This window comes from Pelodiscus sinensis, chromosome 15 (genome assembly GCF_049634645.1).
Source record: "Pelodiscus sinensis isolate JC-2024 chromosome 15, ASM4963464v1, whole genome shotgun sequence".
In the NCBI taxonomy this organism is placed as follows: domain Eukaryota; kingdom Metazoa; phylum Chordata; order Testudines; family Trionychidae; genus Pelodiscus; species Pelodiscus sinensis.
This window is the reverse complement of record NC_134725.1, coordinates 7,643,605-7,666,280: the sequence shown is the minus strand read 5'-3', so window position 1 is coordinate 7,666,280 and position 22,676 is coordinate 7,643,605. Positions and strand designations below refer to the sequence as shown.

Sequence of the window (22,676 nt, the reverse complement as noted above, 5' to 3'; positions counted from 1 at the left end):
CCTCATTACACAGTCTCTCACATTCATCTCGGATGACTTTGTATGAAAGTCATTGCTCATTTTCTTCCTGTTACTTCCTAATTAGACGTGCAGGCCTGCTTCAACTCATCAAAAGGCCATTAATTTAAGTTGGTCTTCCCCAGGAACTGCCCTCTCAATGATCTCTCTGATGCCGAGTTCCCTCTCTCTGAGCACCTCTTAGCCTCTTTTTGCAACAGCTCTCAATATACATACCAATGCCATATCACTTGGCCCTTCTGAGATTTCCACTCCATTAGCATTAGTGATTTCTTGTCTGCTCTCTTCCACTGATTATGCAGTTGATTCTTTCCATACTTCACTCTCCTCCATCCATAACTCTTTGGCTCTCCTCTCCCACTGCAAGAGCCACCTGCCAACTCCAGCATTGGCTGTCCCCCAACATCTACTTCCTCTACTTCTGCTCTTATGTTGTAGAGCTTTGCTATGACCAGACCGGTTCCTCCACTACAAATGTGTTCTCTCTTCCTTTAATTCTGCCACCTTCTTAGCTAAGTAACTCTGTTTATTAAACTCAACTAGTTCCTATGCCTGCAATCCTGGTTGCTTCTTCATCACTTTTGGCTCATTCCACACCCTTCCTCCTCCTGCCTCCATTGTTGCTCTAGGATCTTGCAAATTTCATCCAGGAGAAAACAGACAAAAGATGTGACTTTTGCCCAACCCTTCTCTTTGTCCTACTATTCTCTACTTCAGTATCACAGATGCATGAGTTTCTCCATTGCTGTCTTTCTCTAACTCCTTCACTTTCTCCAGAGACCCCCATCCCGTTATCCCTCATGTCTATTCTCATCCCTTTCCTTGCTCTTCTTCACCTTTCTTTCTCCTCACAGTCTTCAGTCTCTCATCTTAAAAATCCATTCTTTATCCCTCTTATATCTCAAATTACAGCTTCATCAATCCTTTATCTCTAAGCTTTTTGAACATGCTGTCTACAATCATTGTCTGGAGTTCTCCTCCTCTAATTCCATCCTCGATGTTTTTCAAGTTGGCTTCCTTCAACTCCTTGACTGCCATTAAAACCATTCTCAAAGTCTCGATATTCTTCCTAGCTAGAAAACAGAATGAGTACTTCATCCATCAGCTTCCTTTTACACAGCTGATCTTTCTCTTCTTGAAATCTTATCCTCTTTTGGCTTCTATGACACTGTCCTCTCTTGGATCTCATCTTCCTTCTCTAATTCCTCCTTCAGCATGTCTTTCAGGAGTCCTTCTCATCCCCTGTCCAACTTTATGTGGGGATTCCAAAGGACTCTGTCCTCAGTTCCCTTTTCCTTTCCCTCTTATTCCTTGTTTCTGGGTAAACTCATTCTCCAGCATAAATTCAACACCCATGTCTATTCTGATGACTCAGTTCTACTCTACTCTAGCCTTGTCACCTTCAGTCTAAACTAAAATTTCTGCTTGTCTCTGACATCACCTCATTGATGTCCAGCTGTCAGATCAAGCTTAAAGGGAGCTCATAATCTTTCCTCAGGCCACATGTATTCTTAAGCAGAAGTTCAAATTAATATACAAAACTCCAACTACATTAATTGCATACGTGAAGTTGACGTATCTTAATGTGATCTTTGGCACCATCTCCACAGTGGAAGGTTGATGGGAGCAAATGCCCCCATTGACTACCTTTACTCCTTGCGATTCAAGGAGTAGAGCATCAATGGGGGCTCCCTCAGCATTCAATTTAGTGGGTCTTTACTAGACTCGCTAAATCAAACTCTAGAAGATCGACCACAGCAGGGTCGAACTTCCAGAAAGTGAAGACTTGGCTTGAGTCATGGTATTGTACACAGTTTCAACATCCTGTCTGTCATTCAGGCCCATAACCTGGATGTTAAGTTCAACTCAGTTCTCTCTAAGTCCTCACATTCAGACTAAGTCTTAGATTCTTTTTGTATAAATCCTATAAGATACAGCCTTTCCTATTGATCCAGACAACTGAAAACCTTTCCCATGCTCTTATCATTTCATATCTTGATTAATGCAACATCCTTTTCCCTGGCCTCGACAAATGCAATCTTGCCCCAGTCATACCCATTCAGTATGCTGCTGCAAAGATCATTCTCCCAACTGATTGCTTTGAACATCTCATCCTCTCTTTGCCTCCCCCCATTAATTCTTCCTTCTCTATTGTATCAAACACACACTGTACGTCTTCCCTTTCAAGTTTCTTCACAGTCTATCCTAATTTACCTATCATCTCACTGTATCGAAATCCCTTCTTTCTTTGATTGGCCAGTGATACTAGCCTCCAACTCTCCCCTGTTAAATTTTCAAAGAAGCACTTTTGTGTTTTCTTCCATGCAGCTCCTCATGCTTGGGAGGAGCTCCCACAAAAACTACTTCACTATCCTCCAAGTCTCTCTTCAAAATTCTCACTTGATGTCTACAAAAAAATCTTGACAATGTTAGACTGGTGGTGTGCTGCTATCACTGCACATCCTACTGACCAGTTATGTATTGCTGATTCCTTGTACCCCCATCTATCTTTTTTTCTCTTGTCTTATACTTATAAGATTTTGGGGGTAAGGCCTATCTTTTTGTTCTCTTTTTGTACAGTGCCTACCACAATGGGGTTCTGGTTCATGCCAAAGAAGTCATAGCCTGCAACACGGTTAAACTTACATTGCTGTAATCCTCTGAGGCTCACAGAGCACTGCTTTTTCTCATTGTTTTGGTCCATCTTTCACTGAATATGATGTTTGTACATTCCGAAGGCAACGGTTGTGTATAGTTTGCATCGGGGCAACCCTGGACTAGCTGCCAGCAACTGGCGCCCTAGGCAAACCATGTAATCGGTGCCCCCACCTCCAAACCCCTCAATGATATTGTGCCACCATTTGGCGCCCCATTTAGCTTGACGCCCTAAGCGACCGCCTAGTTTGCCTATATGGAAGGGCCACCCCTTTGCATGGTCTATTAGCCAGGCCTCTTTGTGCATTCATTAGAGAGCTATTTAACATAACATAACATATAACATAACACACCACACACCACAACACACCACAACATAACGTAACATCTTCTATGAAAGGATAAAGGTCATATTCAGAGCAATTATGGATAGATTTTGGTCTGTAATAGCATTATGAAGCAAAGCAACTCCATCCAAAGCCAGTGGTGTACGTGGATTTATGTCAATGCACGCAAGAGCACAATATGGCTGTTCTGTTGCCATTACAGGTTACCTATGTTGATTGTGTTGACACTGTTTTGATTGTATGAAAATATGTTAGTGTGTGTTTGTCTAGAGTTACTAAACAGAGCAAAAATGATGCCAATCCCATACAAGGACTCCTGCTGAGACATAATGGGAGTGGAGTGTAAATGTGTCATAACATTCAGTACTCATCACCATTTCCTGAAGCAATTCCTGCTAGAAGAATCTGGGACTGGAATACCTAAACACTCAACAGCTAGCAGTTCTAACTCGGGCTCTAAAGTGGTCCAGATTTTGATCTCCATTCTGTTGTCATGAACCTTGAGAAACTCCATTAACTAAATATTGTAATTTGGTTTCACGAAAGTAGACCTGGAATTAATATGAAATGCTTCTTGTACATATTCATAGAATTGAATGAAAACTTATTGGAACCTGGTCTAACAAAGTCAGTTGGAATGGGAACTTCCTTTAGTATTTTTATTCGCCCAAGCTTTAGGACAGGGCTACATGCCAAATTTTAGCTATTGTGCACATTTTAGACTTTGGACACCCCTGGCAGCAGTTATTTATATTTTGATGGGGTCTAAACTATGCTAGGTGTTTCCTAAACACAAACACAGTACCTGGCTCTATGAGTATAAACCGGATTAGCAAAATCTCACTTCAGGAAACTGTCTGTCATGTCTAGATCATATCATGACCCACTGAAACATGCATTAGCAGCAATTCACTGAACCATTCTGCCATTAAAATTCCTATTTTTTTAAAAGTTTTCCATTAAAAGCATTTTCGGAACAGAGCATCTAGATTGGCACAGACACTTTTCCACGAAAGCACTTTTTGCGGAAAAGCGTCTGTGCCAATGTAGACGTGTTTTTCCGCAAAAAAGCCCCGATCGCCATTTTCGCGATCGGAGCTTTTTTGCAGAAAACAAATCTGAGCTGTCTACACTGGCCCTTTTGCACAAAAGCTTTGCGCAAAAGGGACTTTTGCCTGAACGGGAGCAGAATAGTATTTCCGCAAGAAGCACTGATTTCTTACAGTAGGAAGTCAGTGCTTTTGTGGAAATTCAAACGGCCAGTGTAGACAGCTGGCAAGTTTTTCCAGAAAAGTGGCCGATTTTCTGGAAAAACTGGCCAGTCTAGACACAGCCACAGTGTGGACACCTCAAGGTGTTTTGTTGCTGATTCTGACCTCCACACAATTATCTGTAATTCCCAATCAGCTGTTTTGGTCAGCAGTTTGAACTTCATTGCCCTGCAGCAAGGGGACTAGCTATCTGCTCTGCTCCCTTGCAAGTCCTGCGAAATTTACATCCCATTTCCTGCTGGCTGGCTTTTCCCTGTGAGTTTATTGGAAAGGATAGTGACTGTCTGGTTTCATCCACTTGGTTGTTGAGGTATTTCATGCAATGCATGAGGTTCATTACACAGGGCTGACATTACAAATTGCTGTGCCTTACACCAGTGTTTCTCAACCAGGGGTATGAGTACCGTTAGGGGTATGCGAGAGAAGTCTGGGGGGGGGCACATCAACACGAGTGAAATTTGGCAAAAAATGTCTGGGAGTTTGCCTTGCAAAGGGTATCGGGGAGGGGGCGGAGGCACATGCCTGTCAAATTGAATGATTGGAGCTGCGTGCCTGGACGTTAACAGCTGCTCTGCGCACATGCCATAGTGCCTGGTGGGAAAAGTGTGTGGCTGTGGCGGTGGCGGCTCCAGTGAGACCCAGGGTAGTTCCAAGTTGGAGGGCGGGTTTGGTCCGTAAGAAAAAAAAATCACTTCCACAGCCGCCTCTTCTAGTTCATTTCCTCTCTGGCAGCTTCCCCGAGGTTCTCCAGCGGGGAGGGCGGCTGAACCTGAAGACGCAAATTATCCCACCCCCACTAACAGCTCAGTACAACGCATCCCCATTGCTTCTGCCCCGTGGTGCTGCAGAGAGGAGCTAAAAGGTGGTGAAGCAGCACAGTAAGGTTTGCGCCGAAGAACCCCTTGCATCAGTGGTGTAGCGAGGGGGGAGCAATTGCCCCTGGGCACCACACTGGGGGACGCCGGGCTGAGGTGGGAGTGCATAGCCCCATGTGTTGAGCCCAGTGCTGGCAGGCCACTTGCTCCCTGCAGACAAGCTGCTGAGGTAGGGTTACAATACATCTGGTGCCTGGCTCTGAGGGAGGGAAGGGCATTGGGTTAGAGGAGGGGGAGGGGGTACCTGGCTCTATGGGAGGGGGAGGACATTGAGTTAGAGCAGGGGAGGCTGGGGGTGTGTAGCTCTGGGGCGAGGGTTGGGTGCACTGGGTTAGAGGAGAAGGGATGGGGGTACTTATAATTTTTTTTAAAGGGGTACTTTCTTAAAAAAGGTTGAGAAACACTGCTTTACACAGCCTGAGCACCTGGACTTCTCCGCCCTGTGGGCTGGCTCAGCATGCAGTGGTCCCATGGCATCTTCCCAGGTGCCTATGTCTGGCCTTCGCACCAAACACTCCCCCGCTTGGACTGCTGCAGAGCTGTTGGATCTGATGTTTGGCGAGAAGAGTCAGTTCAGTCCCAGCTGAGAGTGACTCATAGGAACTGGGACACGTACAGGCATATTTCTCAAGCCTTGTGTGAAAAGGGAAGTGAGCAGGACATGCTGCAGTGCAGAGTGAAAAATAAATAACTTAGACAAGCCTATCATGAGGCCCATGAAGTGAAACAATGCTTCACTGAAGACTTGCCATTTCTATAAGGAGCCAGATGCTGTCATTAGCAGTGACCCCACCTTCACCACCAAAACTTGTGGATACTTTGGAGAGCATGGAGGCAGTATACTAAGGACCTAACCCACTGGTTGAAATAGTAGATGAAGAAGTTGAGGTACCACATGGGGCTCCCTCTTGGATTGCTGACTCTGTCTGGAAGCCAGGAACTGTTCTCTGCTGCTGTAGCCAGTCTGAGCAACTGGCTTTCTGGGCACCAGGAAACGGGGCTGAAACACAGGGTATATGGCTGTGGCTTGTGCAGTGCAGGGCAGAGGGCATAGAAAAGAGGGAAGCTGCACATATCGCTGTGTAGCTAATTGCTGTGATTGAGCAGGATGTTGAGGCTTGCTGTGGTATCAATGGAATCCTGCAGAGACACTGTCAAAACTTTACACGAGGTACTAGTTAATTTTCTGCAGCAGAATCCATGGCAGTACAGTTTTGTCCTCCCCTCCCCCATTACAGGACACGAGCCCGGACCATTCATCAATCACTTGGGCAGGAACCAAAGCGGAACAGAGGTGAGCTGCATACGGAACACGGTGAAAGCCTCAAACCTGGAAAAGTTGTGCCCTGGCTTCCTTACTTACTCTGAGCAGGGAGATGTCTGCTAGCGTGCTACCCACCTGTGGAAAAGTGTGGCATAATTAGAACTATATTCCTGCAAAGGGAATTTTCTAGCTCTGTCTGGAATTTCTTTTGTGTGTATGCACAGCCTCGGGCCACACCCCCAACTGCTCACTCACCCTGATTACAGTGCTTGCCAAGATATGTTCCTTGCAAGGGTCAGCAGGAAAGTGAATGGAAATGCTGGAGAACATTTGTAAGTGAAATGCTACAAGATAGGACTAAGTGTTGTTAGACTCCTTTTTGTGCATGGTGCTGAACAGCAGAGACCTTGACAGCCCCATCACAAACTGTGTCGGAAAGGTTGTAACAGATAAGGAAGCACCCTTAAGAAAATAGGGAGAATTTGGTTTGTGAGATGCTAAATCAGTGGTCACCAACCAGTCGGTCGGGATCTACTGGTAGATCTTGGAGCCTCTGACAGGTGATCTTGACTGGTTTGGCCAAGAGGCTGTCAAATGCCTAAACTACAGCTGCTCCTACCACCACTGCAGCACACCTTCTGCTCTTTGCCTTGGAGCTGTCTCCTTCTACCCCCGGTAGCCGCCTGCTTGCTGAGCAGGGCAGGGGAGGGGAGAGAGAAGAGGGGCACTGATGTCAAGGTGCCCCCTTTCCCACCCTGTATCCTATCTCCACAGAGCTGAGAGGAGGCACAGTACTTGGGAGGGACTTTTCTGGCTGCTTTGGGGAGTGGTGCAGGGCCAGGGTAGAGATGAGCCTGCCTTAGCCCCATGCACCACCATCCAGGAGCCACCTGAGGTAAGCAGGGCCCAGTCGGATCCTACATCTTGAAACCCTTCACCAGTCATGAACCCCCTCTTGTACCTCATACTCCTGCCTAGCCCCAAGCACCCCTGTATCCAAACACCCTTCCAGAGCCTGCACCTAGAACCCCCTCCCGTGCTCCCAACTGCCTGCCCCAAGATCCGCTCAGAGCCCCCTCACATTCCAAATCCCTTAATCTAAGACCAAAGCCTGTGTACCCCAACCCGCTGCCCCAGCCTGGTGAAAGTGAGGGAGGATGGAGTGAGCAGGAGCAGGGCCTCAGAGAAGGGACACAAAGGAGGCGGGGCAAGGGTGTTTGGGTTTGAGGTAGACCCTGAATTTCACTTAAATTCAAAAAGTGATCTCGTGCTTAATAAGGTTGGAGACCACTGTGCTAAATAAGTCCGTGAAAGAGTGCAGACATCAGGCGTAATGCTTAGAAAGGAAGCTGTGGAACTGCATGCTTCCACAGGATGCATGATCAGGGTGATGGAGGAACAGAAGGAGAGATTCAAGCAGGAGCGTAGCGAGAGAGGGCTGGGGGGAGTCAGTTGCTCCTAGGCGCCACGCTAGGGGGTGCCAATTTAGTCCCCCTCTGTTTCCCCTGTTATCCCTCGGCTCGTCTGCTCCTCTTTTACCCACTGCCACCAGCTGGAGCCTCCATTCCACCTCTCTGCCCCTAACCCCACCCTCCTCCATCACCCCTGGCAGGTTAGTGCATGCAGGGGCCCACCCACAAACTGGAGGGGGCAGGTAAAGACGCGGTACAAGCTATGCCTTCTCCTCCCATGGTTCAGGGCCCCGCCATGCAGCAGCAGTGGGGAGCAAATTTTGCTTTTGCCCCCGAACACATAACACCCTTGCTATACCTCTGTTCAGTAAAGCAGCATAGTGACCCAACACGGATTTGTGCACCCTCCCCCGCCAAGCAGATTCAAAATTCTATCTCCAGCAAACTCCCTCTATGTCCTCAGCTTCCTTTTCTCTCTCTGGGAGTCCTCCACTCCACCCCCTCTCCTAACTGGCTATGATTACGATACCTGGACCTCCACACAGTTGTGAGTTGCAACTCTTTGCCAGTACTTTTCTTTCCAGTTCTCAGGGGTGCTTTCTGGCCTTTCAGTGCACTGTTTTCTGATGAGTAAAGGTACACTTTTATAATGGTTTAATGATTTTATTTACTGTTCAACACTCTCACAGACCAGACACTGAGATCCCACATGCAGGCATTAAAGGCATGTTCCTGTGTTGCACTGGATGGGAGAATGGTGCAGCTGGGAAGCCACCGTAACAGAGATTTATTTCAGTGCTCCTCATTTTCAAAGTGCATCCTCAAAACCTCCCTGGGATTGACAATTGTCCTTTGAGCTCTTGTGTCTGGCTGTTCAAACTCTGCAGCCAAGTGTTGTGCCTCAGTTGCCTCCCTTCCCCAAACAAGCAATTCCTCCTTAGCGCCACACAAATCATGAAAAGTGAAACACACTGTGATAACCATGGGAATATTGTCTTCAGTGAGGTCCAGCCCGCCATAGACTTTCCCTCAGTCTCTCAAAGGCGTATCTGGCCACCCCTCTGCACCAGCTCAGCCTCTTGCTAACATGTTCCTGATTGCTTTCTAGGTGCCCTGTCTTATGCTTTCATGAGCCAGGGCTGCAAGGGGTAATCTGGGTCGCCTAGGATCGCACTGGCTATTACCACATTCCCCGCTATAACCTTTCTGCACCTTTTCGTGCAGGCTGGTGTTGCTGTCATGCACATTTCCCAGAGACATGGTGCTCCACAGCAGAATGTGATTTATTGCCCTGCACACCTGCAGCAGCACAGCACCAATGGTGGATTTCCCCAATCCAAACTGATTTGCAACTCACCAGGAGCAAGTGGGAGTTGCCAACTTCCACACTGCAATTGCCACACGCTTCTCTACCAAGAGGGCAGCTCTCATTCAGATATGCTTGCACTACAGGTCAGGGGTCAGCTCAAGACACAGCTCCAGAAAGGTTGCTTTATGTATACTGAAGTTCCGTAGCCTCTGGTCTTCATCCGACCAATCAGTGCTGGTTTTTCTGGTCCAAAAGAGCCAATTTACTCTGTTCAAGTGCTCTGTGACTGTCCAAATGCAATGGCCGGCTGCCATTGGCCACATCCACACACTCTGTCAGGCTCCTCTGAGTCTACTTCCTCTGTCAGTAAATTCAAGATGATCTCCATTGCCTTGTGCACGGTCTTCATGACTGTTAACAGAGCATGAGAGAGAAATGCAGGACATGTTCTTTCTCACTGCAGATGCTGGAGTGCACAGCAGAAATGGCAGTTGGAGAAAAGGGGCAAAAGGACGCTGCAAGCCCCTGAACAAAATGGTGCCAAACGTGATGTTTTGCACAGTTACAAGCTGCCCCCCAACCCCTAGTTTCAGTTACATGCCCACAATTCATTGCTCCTGCTGTTGATGATCAAGCCCCCAGTGTGAATGCGATCCATCCATAGAGAGGACAAGTGTGAACACACACTGGAGACATTGCTGTTGTTGATTTCTGTGTGTCGACATTAGTTTCCTTGATAAAACTTGGCAGTGTAGACATATCCTTAGTTAAACCAATGCAAACCATTGAGTGAATTCTCTCTATGTAAACTTCAGGTGCAAGCTACACAGCTATAAATCAGGCTTTTTAAATTGGTTAGAGAGTCCTCATTCAAAACTGTACTAGATTAAATGGATTAATCTCACATCTGTAGTTAAACTGATATAATTTCTCTGTTTATACAAGGGTGTGAAAGGAGAAGCAGCCAAAGAATCAGGGCCTGTGATCTATTAGTGGGAGAAGAGCAGCTCAGAGGAGGTTTCTCCTGCTGGCACACAGTCATGGGGCATTGGCCAAGATAGCAGTTTCTAGGGATGGGTTTTATAAAGCTGGGACTGTTTAAGACAAATCAAGGCTGTTGGCTACTGTCACTAATAGTGCTCTACAAACTTTGATCCTTCTATTAGCTTTTATGCTCTTATAATTCCATTGACCTTGGTGTTAACACTGACAAAACACATCAATGCATTGACTATGACACTCTAAATTCCTCATCCCATGGAGTATTGAACACCCACAACACTCACTGAATTAGAGTGAGTGTTGAGGATGCTCAATAACTTTGTGCATTCTCCATCTGTTTAAGTTTAATGATACATTAATGTTAGATTTTCCACTTATTAAAGAGACTATAACCCAGTGCACTGTGCTGGCTGCACTGCCTACTAGCATCACGCTGTGTGCATGTTTTTAACTTGATGGTGAGAGCATCTATCACAGGTATTAGCAATCCTGCTTCCTTTATCCTTCACTTGTTGCTCCTCCAGATAAGGCATTTTGGCCACGTACTATCTCAAGTAGGGCATTAACATGGCAAAGTGATGGCACCTATTGCAACTACAGACATTATTTGTTCAACTCCTGTTGAAGAAATTAATTTTTAAATCATTAGTTCAGAGGAGGGTATGTGAAGTAGCCCTCCATCACTAGGAAGCCTCTGACAAGCCTGGGGATGGAACAGTTTCCTGATCCCACAGATAAGGGAAGAGGGAGGCCATAGCTGAAGACCTTCTAGTAGACAGGCAGAGACAGGATGTCACTGCTAGAAATTTCAGGGGGTAGCCGAGTTAGTCTGTACAGGATAAACTTAAAAAACAACAAATGGTCTGGTAGCACTTTATAGACTAACAAAACATGTAGATGGGATCATGAACTTTTGTGGGCACAGCCCACTTCTTCAGATGACTGGGAGTTATGAGTTTAGGATGTGCAGACCCAAAATAAATAGGGGAGAAGGGAGGAGGGGAGGAAAAAAAGGAAGAGGGACGGGAAACAAGGAGCAGAGGGTATGGAAATACCAAAGGGAAAAACAGGAAGGCAGAACTGGGAATCAGGAAGCACCTACAATTGGGTAGTTAAAACTGAGAATCAAAGTCAATAGACAGGAAGGGTACTAACACAGGAATCTACACAAAGAGCTGTTTGCACCTTCATTGAATGTTAGGTTGATAGTGTCCCAACCATCCCTCATCACGCCATTAGCATGAGAATTGAACTTGCAGATGAATGTAATTCCAGCGCCTCTCTGTGGATACGTCTACACTTACACCCTAGTTTGAGCTAGGGATGAAATGTAGGTGACCGAAATTGCTAATGAAGCGGGGATTTAAATATCCTGTGCTTCATTAGCATAATCTTGCCTGCGTGTTATTCCGCTCAACAGCTGATTCGAACCAGGAAGTGTGCTCCGGGACGCATTAGTTCGAATCAAACCCCTTGGTTAGAACAAACATTACTCCTCAAAAAATGTTATTTGGCTAGTAGAATTGGTCTGTGACAAGACAGGCACTTCAAGATCTTTTAAAGAGTGATTAGGAAGATTAAAGCATTCCCCAACAGGTTTCTGTATGTTCCCCTTACATGTATCTGATTTGTGTCCATTGATTCTTTCCCGTAGGGACTGTCCAGTTTGTACAATATATATAGCAGTGGGCCATTGCTGGCATTGATCAAATTACTGGATGTGCAGTCGAATGACCTTTTGATTTGGTAGCTTATGTTGCTGGCTCCAATGATGTATTCGTTTGTATAGATATGTGAGCAAAGTTGGCACCGCAGCTAGTTGCAGGGCTGGGTTCCTGGATGCTTATGATGTGGTTGTGTGGCATGGTTACCGGAAAGAATTTGTTTCAGGCTGGGGGGTTATCTGTAAACATGAATACTTTTCTCTCAAGGCCTCTGAGAGTGAGGGATCATTTTCCAAGATGGGTTGTAGATTGTGTAAAATGCGTTGGAGGGGTCTAAGTTGTGGACTATAGGTAACAACAAGTGGAATTCTGTTATTTTCTCTTTTGAGTCTGTCTTGAAGTAATTCATGTCTGGGTACTTTTTTGGCTCTGTCAATCTGTTTTTTCACTTCACCAGGTGGGCATTTCAGTTTTAACTACCCAATTTTCGGGTGCTGATTGATTCCCAGTTGTGCCTTCCTGTATTTCCCTTTTATATTTCCATACCCTCAGCTCCTTGTTTCCTGCCCCCCCCCTTTTTTTCCTCCTCCCCTTCTCCCCTATTTATTTTGGGTCTGCACATCCTAAACTCAAAACTCCGGTCATCTGAAGAAGTGGGCTGTGCCCACGAAAGCTCATGATCCCATCTACATCTTTTGTTCGTCTATAAAGTGCTACCAGACCATTTGTTGTTTTTTAAGTTAGTGCTAGAAATGATAGCAGTAGTAATGACTGCTCTGATAACTGGTTCAAGAAGCATGAATAGAGTACCATGCTACCATTAGATACTTCCACTCTCTTAAATGGGGTTTGGTAGATTATAATATAAAAGTCAGCGCAGAATGTGGCCCAACTTCTGTATAGTAAAAATTTTATTTACTTACCATGTGCACTCCCCACCCCAAATAACAGGCTTTTATGGTGTTAATTCTGATAAATGGATCCTTGCCTCAGAACCAGGGACATAGTAATCTTATTTTGTAATAAAAGAACTAGTTCTTTTAATGACGCTAAATGACTAATGCAGTATCAGATTTCTGTTCAGTCTGAATAGCCTCAGCTGTCAGTGGAATGCTCATGAGTGGAATGTTCATGAGTTTAGACATCAGTTAGTGTAATATTCTTCTGACCAATATATATAAAAAATCTTGACATGGTGTGGAGAAGAGGCAGTCTCCAGAATGCAGGGGAGCTATCAGGAAGGCAAAAGCACAATTGGAATTGTAGTTAGCAAGAGATGTGAAGCGTAACAAGAAAGGTTTCTATAGGCATGATAGCAATAAGAGGGTGATCCGAGAGGGTGTGGATCCCTTACTGGAAGAGGGAAGTAACCTTAGTGACAGATGATGTGGGAAAAGCTTAAATACTTAATGCTTTCTTGCTTCTGTCTTCACAGACAAGATCAGCTCCCAGACTATGGCACTAGGCAATGCAGTATGGGAAGGAGGTGGGCAGCCCTTGGTGGAAAAAGAACAGGTTAAGAACTATTTGGAAAAGCTAAACATACACAGATCCATAGGTCTGGATTTAATGCATCTGAGGGTACCGAGGGAGTTGGCAAATGTCATTGCAGAGCCGTTGGCCATTAGCATAGAAAACTCATGGAGAATGGGAGAGATACCGGATGATTAGAAAAAGGCAAATATAGTTCCCATCTTTAAAAAAGGGAAGGACAATCCAGGGAACTACAGACCAGTCAGCCTTACCTAAGAAAAATCATGGAGGGAATCCTCAAGGAATCCATTTTGAAGCACTTGGAAGAGAGGAAAGTGATCCGGAATAGTCATCATGGATTCACAAAGGGCAAGTCGTGCCTGACCAATCTGATTAGCTTCTATGAGGAGGTAACTGGTTCTGAGGATATGGGAAAGTCAGTGGATGTGATATACCTTGACTTTAGCAAGGCTTTTGATTCGGTCTCCCACAATATTCTTGCCAGCAAGTTAAGAGAATATGGATTGGATAAATGGACTGTAAGATGGATAGAAAGCTAGCTAGACTGTCAGACCCAATGGTAGTGATCAATGGCTCGATGTCAGATTGGAGGTCGTTTTCTAGTGGAGTGCCCCAAGGACCAGTTTTAGGGCTGGTTTTATTCAACATCTTTATTAATGACCTGGATGAGGGGATGGATTGCACCCTCAGCAAGTTTGTGGATGACACGAAGCTAGGGGGAGATGTAGATACACTGGAGGGCAGGGATAGGATCCAGAGTGACTTAGACAGATTAGAGGATTGGGCCAAAAGAAATCTGATGAGGTTCAACAAGGACAAGTGTAGAGTCCAGCACTTGGGATGAAAGAATCCCAAGTATTGTTATAGGCTGAGGACTGAATGGCTAAGTTACAGTTCAGCAGAAAAGGACCTGGGGATTCCAGTGGATGACAAGCTAGATACGAGTCAACAGTGTGCCCTTGTAGCCAAGAAGGCAAATGGAATATTAGGTTGCATTAGGAGGAGCATTGCCAGCAGATCTAGAGAAGTGATTATTCCCCTGTATTTGGCTCTTGTGAGGCCACATCTGGAGCATTGCAGCCAGTTCTGGGCCCCCCACTATAGAAAGGATGTTGATGCACTAGAGAGGGTCTGGAGGAGGGCAACCAAAATGATGAGGGGGCTGAAGTATATGACCTATGAGGAGACGCTGAGGGATTTGGGTTTGTTTAGTCTGCAGAAGAGAAGAGTGAGGGGGGATTTGATAGCAGCCTTCAACTTCCTGAAGGGAGGTTCCAAAGAGGATGGAGAGAGGCTGTTCTCAGTAGTGATGGATGGCAGAACAAGGAGCAATGGTCTCAAGTTCCAGTGGGGGAGATCTAGGTTGGATGTTAGGAAAAACTATTTCCCTAGGAGGGTGGGGAAGCACTGGAATGGGTTACCGAGGGAGGTGGTGGAATCTCCATCCCTAGAGGTGTTTAAGTCTCAGCTTTACAAAGCCCTGGCTAGGTTGATTTAGTTGGGATTAGTCCTGCTCTGGGCAGGGAGCTGGACTTGATGACCTCTCTTCCAGCCCTATGATTCTATGACAGTTCTTTATATGGACTTTATCCAACTTCCACAAAAGTAAATGAAAATACTTCCATTGATAGCATTAGAAGTTACACTATCAGGCCTTTCATGAACATAGAAAAAATCTAATTTTATTAACACCCAATGCAAAGGTTTATTAATTTTTCATTAAAGGCCAGATTGAGTTTATTCCAAGAGAAAAGTAAAACTGGTGAGAGGGGTTTATCTCTGCCCTGGCAGGATGGCAGATTGAGCTTGGTTGACAGATATACTTCTTAACCCAGCTAGTTCAGTACCACCGAAATTAAATGCATGAATCTCACTGGGCAGCAGATGTTGGATTGTTAATAAAACAAGAATGCTGAACAGACAAAGGAAGTATCAGGTCTGGACCTTGCAAGACTCCCAAGTAAACCATATGACAAGAAAATCAGGCATCAGCATTATTCATGTAAACGACCACTTTGGACAGATTGAGCCACTTTGGACAGTGCAGGTTTATTTGGCCACCCAAGTGATTCATCACTACAGTGACTGGATATACATTTTATTGTTAAGGATGCAGTATGTTTGATATGCTACTCATGAGGGTGGTATGTCATCCATTTTTGCCCTAAACAAGTTCAACTTTGTGCTTGCAACTGTAACTTCACAGGGGAAGCATATTTTACAATATGGAAAATTTTCAGTTATCAATTGTTTATTGTTGGAGAAATGTGCATATGTAAATATGGTTCACATTAGTTGATTACAGGTTGTGTATCTGAGGGTGCTGAACCAGTATTATTTACAATATAAATAATATTATCTTTGTTTTCCTTGGCCATTATTGGATTTTTTTAGTGTAAAAAACTATCTATTCAGTAATTATATTAGTGTGTTGTAAAACAGGAAAGCAGTGATATCACTTCATTTTATTTCTATTATTTAATACACAGGTGGTTAGCCATTATGATAATGAACTAATTAAAATTAATTAGATACAAATAAATTTTTTTAAATGACAATTTACATGTAAATCTGTCACCGTCAAGTTTGTTTTCAGGAGCACAAGATGTTTTATGTCTTCAGGCTCTTTCGTATAATTATGAGGATGCACCTTCTCTTCTGTGCTAAACATCCTAATAGATGAGCATGCGCTGTATTTGCTTGGGGCATACACCAACCTAGGCTATGAATGAATAATGAATGATTCATATGGTGAAAGAGTGCAAGAAAAAATGCAGTATAGATTGTTTAAAAAACCAATAATTTTCCTGAAAGTGACTCTTTGTCTTGCCTGTTCACCAAGCGGAGTTGCTCAAGTTTCCAGAGATTGCCATCTGCCATTAGTGCACATTGATTGACTGAGGACTATGAATGGCATGGAGTGACTGAACAAGTTGGTGATGTAGTCTGATCTCAAGAATATTGTCCTTTCTTGTTTAGGTTTCTGTTACTATCAATCATTCATCATCATAACTCCCCATAAATTACTACTCCTTGGCTAATTTGAAAGGAAACAAATAGATTTACCTCAACCATTGGACTTTATATATTATTTGGTATTATATATAAAGCAATCTCCATTGCATTTAAATTTATTATTAGAAAAGTTACATACTTACACATTTTTTACAGTATTTTTAATAAACTTTAAATACATTTTTGCCATAACATGTAGATGTTTGTATTTAAAGTGGAAGACCTACATAACTGCAAACACATGTCTGTGTAACCTTTGCAGTACTTTCACAATTCGAGCATTAACCTGTGTTTCAAAGAAATGATCCAGAGTACAGATGTTTCCTATAGAAAGTGTTCTTAGTTCTCTGACAAAGGTGATCCTGCCACACCTAGAGTGGTAAATTGCTACTGGCGCAACTTCTGCAGGGATTGGCACAAGTACACTATTCACCTAAACCAGAATTACCTGAATATTGAAAATGTCTGAGAATCTGACTCTCTTAGCTTTTGTGGAATAGAATGAGATGGCACATGCTATTTATTATACGCCTAGAATATTTCCCAGAATGATTTACAATGCACATTTTAATGAATATTTGCATTCCAAACTAAAATTCCAAATACTATCTCATTTTTAATTAAGACTAAACAGCTAATCACAATTGCTGTATGATGGAGTCTAAAGAAAAAAACTATTATTGGGATGATGTAAAACCCACGAGCTATAGAATTCACATTTTATGAACATGAATTTGGGAGATGCAGTCCATGGGGATTCACAGCCCTTTTAGTTACACTTTGATTTGCATGTGAACTTCATTGACCTCAGCTTTTGCAACAACAGTTAAACACAGCTTTAGTTACCATGCTAGATGACAGCAATCTGAATTAGAAGTAGGATTTAAGTGAATAAGCAGAAAAGGGTAAATCCATTAAATATGTATTGTGAATTAATCATCAGTGGTCAGAAAATTCACATGGTTGGATGAATAATGAAAGTATTTCTGGTATAAACACTAGCCTGTAGAAAGCTAATTCATTTCTTCCAGGCACATGACTGAAATTTACTGTCCCTGAACATTCAGGGTAGGAAAACATGACCTTTCAAATGCTGACAAAAAGCAAACAAAGAGGACGTGAACAGGATGAAAGGAAATTTATAGCAAACATTCACAGAAAATTATTTGTCCAGCTTGAATTACTAGGTTAGTTGTGAATGTTCTAGATATGTCAACTCTCTCTAAATCTTATAACAAAAAAAAAAGAAGAGTCTTAGAGCAAAACTTTTGATACGGTCTCCCACAATATTCTTGCCAACAAGTGAAGGGAATATGGATTGGATAAATGGACTGTAAGATGAAACTTGGAAATGGCAGAGATGCTCAATGACTTCTTTGTTTCGGTCTTCACCGAGAAGTCTGGAGGTGTGCCTAACATAGTGAATACAAGCAGAGAGAGGGTAAGTTTAGAAGATAGGATACACAAAGAACAAGTTAAAAATCACTTAGGAAAGTTAGATGTCAGCAAGTCACCAGGTCCTGATGAAATGCATCCCACGATACTCAAGGAGCTGATAGAGGAGGTATCTGAGTCTTTAGCTATGATCTTTGAAAAATCATGGCAGACAGGGGAGATTCCAGAAGACTGGAAAAGGGCAAATTTTGTGCCCATCTCTAAAAAGGGGAATAAGAACTACCCACGAAACTACAGACCGGTCAGTTTAACGTCTGTCCCAGGGAAGATAATGGAGCAGGTAATTAAGGAAATCATATGCAAACACTTGGAAGGTAATAAAGTGATAGGGAATAGCCAGCATGGGTTTGTGAAGAACAAGTCATGCCAAACTAATCTGATAGCTTTCTTTGATAGGATAACGAGCCTTGTGGATAAGGGAGAAGCGGTGGATGTCATATACCTAGACTTTAGTAAGGCATTTGATACGGTCTCGCATGATATTCTTATTGATAAACTAGGCAAATATAACTTAGATAGGGCCACGATAAGGTGGGTGCATAATTGGCTGGATAACCGTAGTCAGAGAGTTGTTGTTAACGGTTCTAAATCCTGCTGGAAAGGGATAACAAGTGGAGTTCCTCAAGGGTCTGTTTTGGGACCCGTACTGTTCAATATCTTCATCAATGATGTAGATATTGGGATAGAGAGTACGCTTATTAAGTTTGCAGATGATACCAAACTGGGTGGGGTTGCAACTTCTTTGGAGGATAGGGACATAATTCAAAATGACCTTAGCAAGTTAGAGAAATGGTCAGAGGTAAACAGGATGAGGTTTAATAAAGAGAAATGCAAAGTGTTCCACTTAGGAAGGAACAATCAGTTCCATACATACAAGATGGGAAGCGACTGTCTAGGAAGGAGCATGGCGGAAAGGGATCTAGGGGTCATAGTGGACCACAAGTTGATTATGAGTCAACAGTGTGACGCTGTTGCAAAAAAAGCAAATATGATTCTAGGTTGTATCAACAGGTGTGTTGTAAGCAAAACTCGTGAAGTCATTCTGCCGCTCTACTCTGCACTAGTTAGGCCTCAGCTGGAGTACTGTGTCCAGTTCTGGGTGCCACATTTCAAGAAAGATGTGGAGAAATTGGAAATGGTACAGAGAAGAGCGACAAGACTGATTAAAGGTTTAGAGAACATGACCTATGAAGCAAGGCTTCATGAACTGGGCTTGTTTAGTTTGGAAAAAAGAAGATTAAGGGGGGACATGATAGCGGTTTTCAAATATCTAAAAGGGTGTCACAAGGAGGAAGGAGAAAATTTGTTCCTCTTGGTTTCTGAGGACAGGACAAGGAGTAATGGGCTTAAAGTGCAGCAGGGGAGGTTTAGATTGGACATTAGGAAAAAATTCCTAACTGTCAGGGTGGTCAATATTGGAATAAATTGCCTAGGGAGGTGGTGGAATCTTCCTCTCTGGAGACATTTAAGAACAGGTTAGATAGACATCTGTCAGGGATGGTGTAGACGGAGCTTGGTCCTGCCTTGAGGGTAGGGGGCTGGACTCAATGACCTCTTGAGGTCCCTTCCAGTCCTATGATTCTATGATTCTATGAACAGAAAGATGGCTAGACTGTTGGGCCCAATGGGTAGTGATCAATGGCTCGATGTCAGGTTGGAGGTCGGTTTCTAGCAGAGTGCCCCAAGGATCGGTTTTAGGGCAGATTTTGTTCAACATCTTTATTAATGACCTGGATGAGGGGATGGTTTGCACCCTCAGCAAGTTCATAGATGACATTAAGCCAGGGGGAGAGGTAGATACTCTGGAGGGCAGGGATAGGGTCCAGAGTGACCTGGACAGATTAGAGGATTGGGCCAAAAGAAATCTGATGAGGTTCAGCAAGGATAGTGGTAGAGTCCAGCACTTGGGACAGAAGAATCCCAAGCATAGTTAGAGGCTGGGGACCGAATGGTGCTACAGAAAAGGACCTGGGGATTACAGTGGATGAGAAGCTGGATATGAGTCAACAGTGTGCCCTTGTAGCCAAGAAGGCTAATGGCATTGTGGCAGTGTGTCGGGGACCCCCCCCCCCAATCCTGCACCCCCATAGCAGCAAGAACAGAATCCGCCAGCCAGCAGAACAGAGAGGGTTTATTGCTTCTCCAGGATACAGCCCAGCACAGACATGATGTGGTAACAGGAGTCAGGGCCAGGATGCCTCAGACCTCTTAGGTTAGGGGTTCCATCGCTCCCTCAACCCTTAGCACTCAGCTTAGTCTGTTCCCTTCATGTTTCCCAGCCAGAAACTGCCTCACTCCCAGACCCTGCCCCCCAGCCAGGTATTCGTCTCCATCTCCCTTCCTTTGTCTCTTCTCCTGGGAAGAGCCTTGTTATCTGGTCATGCTGGGATTAGGTTTCTGGGCCAATACACATGTGGGTGAATCAGTGGGAATCACACATCACAGCGCAGGGGAACCCTGGGTTACAGAGCAGACAGCCTCCCACTACGGCACAGGCATACTAGAGTGCATTAGGAGAAGCATTGCCAGCAGATCTAGAGAAGTGATTATTCCTCTTTATTCAGTTCTGGTGAGGCCACATCTGGAGTATTGTGTCCAGTTCTGGGCCCCCCACTGTAGAAAGGATGTGGGTGCATTGGAGAGGGTCCAGAGGAGGGCAACCAAAATGACTGGGGGGCTGGAGCACATGACCTATGAGGAGAGACTGAGGGTATGTCTACACTACAATGTTAGTTCGAACTAACGGACGTTAGTTCGAACTAACATTCATAGGTGCTACACTAGCGCTCCGCTAGTTCGAATTAAAATCGAACTAGCGGAGCGCTTAGTTCGAACTAGGAAAACCTCATTTTACGAGGATTAAGCCTAGTTCGAACTTACTAGTTCGAATTAAGGGGTGTGTAGCCCCTTAATTCGAACTAGTGGGAGGCTAGCCCTCCCCAGCTTTCCCTGGTGGCCACTCTGGCCAACACCAGGGAAACTCATCTGCCCCCCTCCCGGCCCCGGACCCCTTAAAGGGGCACGGGCTGGCTACGGTGCCGGTGCCAGGTGCAAGCCTGCCAGCACCCAGCCAGCAGACCCTGCACCTGGCACGGCACAGAGCCACCCACCCGATGTTCCCCAGCCCACCCCCTCTGCCCGGGACCAGGCTGGCAGCTCCCGGGAGCTTGCCCGGGACCGCAACAGGCGGGCACCTTCCTGGGATAGTGCAGACATCGTGGACCTTGATCGTGGGCACAGGAAAGTGGCCGTCTAAGGCAGGAGAGCTGCCAGCCTGGCCACCCAGGAGCAGCTGTGCATGAAAATCAAGGGGGTCCACTGAGACCCCCGACCCTGAGCCCTGAGCTTACAATGGCCGTCCTGGGTCAGACCAAAGGTCCATCTAGCCCAGTAGCCTGTCTGCCGACAGCGGCCAACCCTAGGGACCCTGGAGGGGATGGACCGAAGACAGTGACCAAGCCATTTGTCTCGTGCCATCCCTCTCCAGCCTTCCACAAACTTTGGGCAAGGACACCACTCCTACCCCCTGGCTAAGACTACTCCATGGACCCAACCTCCATGACTTGATCTCACTTCCCTTTAAACTCTGTTCTAGTTGTAGCCTTCACAGCCTCCTGCAGCAAGGAGTTCCACAGGTTAACTATTTGCTTTGTCAAGAACAACTTTCTCTTACTAGTTTGAAGCCTGCTACCCATTCCTTTCCTTTGGTGTCCTCTAGTCCTTCTTTATGGGAACTCATGAAGAACTTTTCTGTATGCACCCTCTCCACCCAACCCCTGCTTTTAGAGACCTCTATCCTGTCCCCACTCCATCTCCTCTTTTCTAAGCTGAACAGTCCCAGTCTCTGTAGCCTCTCTTCATCTGGGACCTGTTCCCAACCCCTGATCATTGTAGTTGCCCTCCCCTCTCCCAGCGTTTCTCTTCCCCTCTCCCACCTCCTTTTCCCAGTCTCCCCCAGTTTTGTTCAATAAAGACAGAGTCAATGTTGGAAGAAACGTTATCTTTATTTTGTACCTCAGGAAGGGGGGCTAGGGAAGGGTAAGTGGAAGGAGGTGAGGGAGGGCACGAGCCCTCGATGGGGAGGACTGGACTGGCTTTGCGGGCTTCTGGGGGTGGAAGCTCTCCTGCAGCCCCCCAATTGCCCTCTCTCGCCAGATGGCAGCCTGCGGCAAGTGCAGCCGGTCTGATGGCTGAGTGCTGTGATGTGCCCAGTGTGGGCACTCCAAGCCAGGACTGCTTTTCAAGCGGGGCACCCCTGAGAACTGTCTGTCCTGGGTGGGGGTCGGGTCCCTTTAAGCGCAGCCCTCGGCTAGCCTGAGACAGCATCTCCACGCTCTAAGTCCTCCTCTGATGCCCTGCCGGCACTGCTTCCGGCCATCCTTAAGCCCTGTTCAGGGTCCACTTAATGTGGACTTGCTAGTTCGAATTAGCAAAACGCTAATTCGAACTAGTTTTTAGTTCTAGACGCGTTAGTTCGAATTAGCTTAGTTCGAATTAACTAATTCGAACTAAGTTAGTTCGAACTAACTCTGTAGTGTAGACATACCCTGAGGGATTTGGGTTTGTTTAGTCTGCAGAAGAGAAGAGTGAGGGGGGATTTGAGAGCAGCCTTCAACTTCCTGAAGGGAGGTTCCAAAGAGGATGGAGAAAAGCTGTTCACAGTAGTGATGGATGGCAGAACAAGGAGCAATGGGCTCAAGTTACAGTGGGGAAGGTCTAGGTTGGATATTAGGAAAAACTTTTTCACTAAGGGTACGTCTAGACTACAGGGTTTTGTCAACAGAAGTTTTGTCGACAGATACTGTCGACAAAGAGCGTCTAGACCACATCCAGTTCTGTTGAAAAGTGTGGTCACAAAGGACAGTGCAGATGCAATAATGCCTTCTATCGACAGA

The 22,676-nt window shown here is 45.2% G+C and overlaps 2 protein-coding genes across 4 annotated transcripts in view; one reads left to right on the top strand and one right to left on the bottom strand.

The window, feature by feature from the left end:
* Nucleotides 1-22,676, bottom strand: part of LOC106732182 (radial spoke head 14 homolog) — a 212,435-nt gene that overhangs the window by 56,004 nt on the left and 133,755 nt on the right. The gene's annotated exons all lie outside the window — the stretch shown is intronic.
* GNAZ (G protein subunit alpha z) overlaps nt 1-22,676 on the top strand; it is a 151,238-nt gene that overhangs the window by 28,921 nt on the left and 99,641 nt on the right. The window contains exon 2 of one of the 2 annotated variants that reach the window (XM_075898004.1): nt 6,405-6,460. The exons of the other annotated variant lie outside the window; for it this stretch is intronic. The gene's annotated coding sequence lies outside the window, so the exon portion shown is untranslated. The remainder of the gene's footprint in view (nt 1-6,404; nt 6,461-22,676) is intronic. 2 annotated transcript variants of the gene reach the window in all.